Here is a 5,056-nt window from a genome sequence, read left to right on the forward strand (position 1 = left end):
GGTGCAACTAGGTCAGCGCAAGGTGATCTGAGGAGATAGGCGGCGCTCGGGGGGCGCCCTCGTTCTTTATCGCGCCTTTGTCCCTCCCTCCTTTCCTTGCCCCGCACCCTCACTTCGTCCAGTGCGTTGCCTGTCCCGGAACTGGTTCCCTCCAGCCGCCCTCACCTGTTCTGACTCCCCCTCGAGGCACAATAGCCTGAGAGATCAGACGTGGGAGATTAGATTGCTCGGCGTCAGACCTACTTCTAGGCAACCCCCCTAGACTGCAGCTGCTCGCCGTGGACATTAGGATCTAGCTGGGCATGAGCCCTTAACTTTGGGGTCGGGGGGGAAGTGGCGTGTGCGGGGAGGAGGCTTGCAGAGTGTGAGAAAGAAGAGAGGCACTCTCAGAAGTCGAGCAACTAACCCCTCATTTGACCTGGTTTGGGTGAGAAGATTGAGTCACTTGGGGAAAAAAACAATTGGAGAAGTCAGAGAAGGTATAATACTATCAGTGGTGCCACAAACACCAGTTTACTTCCAGTTTTCATCCCCCGGGTTTGTTTTGTCTGCGTGCAGCTCTCCTTTTGTTGGAGACGCTGAGTCAGTTCTCTACTGGTCTTGCCCTCTTCCGGAAAAACAAAACAGGTCTGAGAAGTGGTAGTTGCTATCCTAACCTCCTGGGGCCTTTTAGACCAGGTGCCAAACTTCATTATCCACCCCACCACCTTGCCCAGGAGGGAGATCTGTGGAAGCGAAACGATTTAAGCTGGGATCTGGCAGCAACTTCGTGGACTCTAAAGGGCAGGCAGTAAAGGTTTTTTGATTGAAGGTGCGGGATTTAGTGAGGTAAAATTATATCCAAATTAGAGTTTGGTAAAGGCTTCCAGGTTAATGTCCTGTTACTCTTATCCTGATTTGTGGAGGACACTTAAGCTGTCTAGGCCTAACTTTGTGTTTGATCACTCACCTTAATTTGTAGACATTCTAGGCGCTCTTTGTCAATGCCTCTTCCCGTTTTTATCTTTATTTATGCTTATGGAAGCAGGAAAAATAAATTTTGGGGGCCTTCGTCTGCAATAGAAGGTTTACAACTTTTTATTCTAAAATCTTGAGGCAAGGAGACTTATTCCCCTGCCCTTTTTTTCCTCACAGATTTCTTGCATGTCTCCCCCGACCCCACCACTGAGAATTCAATTGTAGGATGAAACAAGAACTAAAATGTCTATTAGTGTGATTTTTATATCTTTCTTAAGGGGAAAAAGACTGACATTTGACACTGCGCTCTTGTTTTGTCTCGCTGATAATAACTGACAGCAATGTTTACTTTTATTACAAATGAAACTATCAGGGTACGTACCTTTTAAGCTCTTTTAATACAATGGGTTTCATCCTTCCAGTGGGAGAGTATGAATTGCCCACTCTGGGTAGGCACATGACTGCATGGCCTGTTGGATACATGGTCACACTTGCTGTACTCTAAATAGTGCCTTTGTGACCTGAAACAGTCAACACTCTTCTTAAAGCTACAGTGTGCCCACACTCGTTGTATTTTTGCTTTGTATGGGATTTCAAATTTACTTATTACCTTCTCTATGAATAATGGCATAACTTATGCATTCCATTTGCCTTTCAGGGAACCTGATGGCTAATTTCAACCTCTTAAAGTAACAAATTATGTTGTAAGATTTTGCTCTTAATGTAGCAGTCCCCCTTATCCTTGGTTTCACTTTCCAAGATTTTGTCAACCATGGCCCCAAAATATTACCTCACTACTCTTGCATTTGGGGGGTACTATTACATAAAATGATAGTTATATGAACACAAGCACTGTCACACTGCAACAGTCTGACAACCCAGACAGCAACTGGCTAATGGCAGTCTGGGCAGGGACAGAGTGGACTGTGCTCCTCAGAATGGTGCACAATTTAAAACTTATGAGTTATTTCTGGAATTTTTTATTTATGTCACAATACTTACGTCATTTACCTCACTTCATCTCATCATGTAGGTATTTTATCATCTCACATCACAAGAAGGAGAAGGGTGAGTTCAGTACACTAAGATGCTTTGAGAGGGAGACCATACATAACTTTTATTACGTTATTCTTTTAAAATTGTTCTATTTTATTTTATTTTATTTTATTTGAGACAGAGTTTTGCTCCTATCTCCCAACCAGGAGTATAATGGCACAATTTCAGTTCACTGCAACCTCGGCCTCCAGGGTTCAAGCAATTCTCCTGCCTCAGCCTCCCGAGTAGCTGGGATTACAGGTGCCTGCCACCACACCCAGCTAATTTTTGTATTTTTAGTAGAGATAGGGTTTTGGCATGTTGGCCAGTCTGGTCTCGAACTCCTGACCCAGGTGATCTGCCCACCTCAGCCTCCCAAAGTGCTGGGATTACAGGCATGAGCCACAGTGCCCAGCCTGTTCTATTTTTATTATTGTTATTGTTAATCTCTTACTGTGCCTAATTTATAAGTGAAACTTTATCATAGGTACTTATGTATAGGAAAAAACATAGTGCATTTACAGTTCGATACCATCTGAGGTTTCAGGCATCCACTGAGGGTCTTGGAACATAACCACCAGACATAAGGGGATGGGGGTGACTACTGTACTTAGGTAAGCTTTATTTGGAAAGTGCTTAATAAACATAAAATGTATAAATTTCTTGAGTACCTATTTTGTGTCAGGTCCTGAGAAAGATAAATTAGGAATTGGTGTCAATCTGCCATCTTTTCCTTGTTCACCCTGATCCTGCTTCAGATGTTGTCTCCATCCTTAAGTGATTTGTGTTTTGTTTATTCTTGATGTATTAGTTTGCTAAGGCTGCCATAACAGACTGAGTGGCTTAAACAACAGAAAGTTGTCAAGCCTGATGGCTCACATCTATAATCCTAGCTACTGATGGCGGTGAGAGGATCACTTGAGCCCAGGAATTCAAGACTGCAGTGAGCTGTAATCGTGCCACTGCATTCAGGCAACAGAGTAAGACCTTGTCTCTAAAAATCAAAAACAAAAATCCTCTAGAAATTCGTTGTACAGTTCTGAAGGCTAGAAGTCTGAGATCAAGGTATTGTCAGGGCCCTATATCCTCTGAAGGCTCTAGACGACTCTCCTAACTTCTGGTAGTTCCTTGACTTGTCAAGATAACTCTAGTTTTCACATGATGTTCTCCCTGTCTGAGTGTCTGTTGTTCAAATTTCCCCTTTTTATATGGATACCAGGGTTAATTGGATTAGGGACCCACCTTACTCCAGTATGACGTCATTTTAACTAAATCTGCAACTACTGTGTTTCCAGATAAGGTCACATTTTGAGGTACTAGGGGTTAGGACTTTAACAAGCAAATGTTGAGGGAACACAGTTCAACTCATAAAACCTTAGTTCATTGTTTCTTAAGTGTGGGCCACTGACCACATTTATTGGAATCACCTGTGTATTCTTACTAGCCACGCAGGTCCTTAGGCTTTACCCTAGACTAATGATTTTCAAAGGAAGAGAGTAATTTTCCCCTGGGGAATATTTGGCAATCCCTGGAAACATGACTGGGGGAGACGTGCTACAGGTATCTAGTGGACCTGGAATGCTGCTGAGCATCCTACAAGCCACAGGACACTGTCCTACAACAAAAAAATGATTCCACCTAAAATGTCAGTCGTGCCAGGATTGAGAAACCCTGTCCTAAAATTGGTAAGTTTAGTCTCTGGGAAAGTGACCTGGAAACCTACATTTTGACAAACACCCTAGCATCTTGTACCCCTACTGAAGCCGGAAAACCACTGCAAATACAAAAGCCTTTTCTAGGCATGTGAACATGCTCCATTTCTCCTCATATATTGGTCATCTCTCTTATTTATTAACCATGCTAATGATGAGAAGCTGATCTTATTCAATACTACTACTTAGCAATTCAGTTTACCAGTCATAGTCTTAATTTCAGTTGGAATCTGATTTACATTTTAAAACTTCTGTGGCACATTACATTATTTTTGGTCAACTGTCTGTATTTTCTGGGTGTCATTTGCTTAATGAAAAACTGTTGCCAATTTGTGACTTGGCAAAGAAAGCAATGCTTTGCCTGCCTCCTCCAGTCTGCTAGTTTCTCCTGTACTCTAAGTGACTGACTCTTCTGTCATATATTTCTTTCATCCCTTGCAGTCAGTGTTGCTGTTCTCAATTTCTTTCTCTCCTTTCCTTTTGGCACTTGAAAATATTTTTAGGTTATATTAATGGTGTCTTAAGAGCCGAAACAAGGAAATGGTAGTGTCATAAAAGGCACAAAAAGCCTAGGGAAAAGTCTTAAGACTTCCATACTTACTTCCACTAAAGTAGGTCATTGGAAATTGTGTTACAATGTATAACAAATTGAGAACTTGATGCCTCTGTAAAAAAAAAAAAAAAGAAAGAAAAAAATGGCTTTTTAAATTAGTATTCCCTTTCAGAGAAAATCTTCCATTTTCCAGATAAGGCTTCCATAGATACCTCATCAGAATAAGGCAAACTGTGAGTACTTAAAAAAAAAAAAAAAATCCAAGGATTTGGGCAAGATGGCACCTGCCTGCAACCCCAGCTACTAGGGAGGCTGAGGCAGGAGGATCTCTTGTGCCCAGGAATTCAAGACCAGCCTGGGCAACATAGTGAGACCCCCTTTCTAAAAAATAAAAAATCCAAGAGTTATAATTCTCCAAATATGTGCCTCAGAATACTTTAGTCTTGAATTATTCCTGGCAGCTATTACATTATCCCAGCAAACTATTTTACTAATGACTTTTTGCCAGTTTTCTAAAGTAATTTCTGTTAAAATTTTTGAGAACAATTCTAGCCTCCTCATCCAACAACCAGGGTTCCCTAATAGTTTCTCTTTCTTTCAGCAGTTTCTTAGGAATTAAAACTTCTTATGTCATTCAAACATGTATCCTCTAACATTGTATAACCTTCAAGCCTGCTCTACCTTTGGACATGTCATATTCAGCCATGAACTCTGATGTGTAGCCTGGGCTTTAATCAAAAAAACTTATTTTTTAATCAACTTGATTGCTGAGAATGAGCAAGGCATGGAATAAGCAGCC

Source organism: Colobus angolensis, unplaced genomic scaffold (assembly GCF_000951035.1).
Source record: "Colobus angolensis palliatus isolate OR3802 unplaced genomic scaffold, Cang.pa_1.0 Scaffold132, whole genome shotgun sequence".
In the NCBI taxonomy this organism is placed as follows: domain Eukaryota; kingdom Metazoa; phylum Chordata; class Mammalia; order Primates; family Cercopithecidae; genus Colobus; species Colobus angolensis.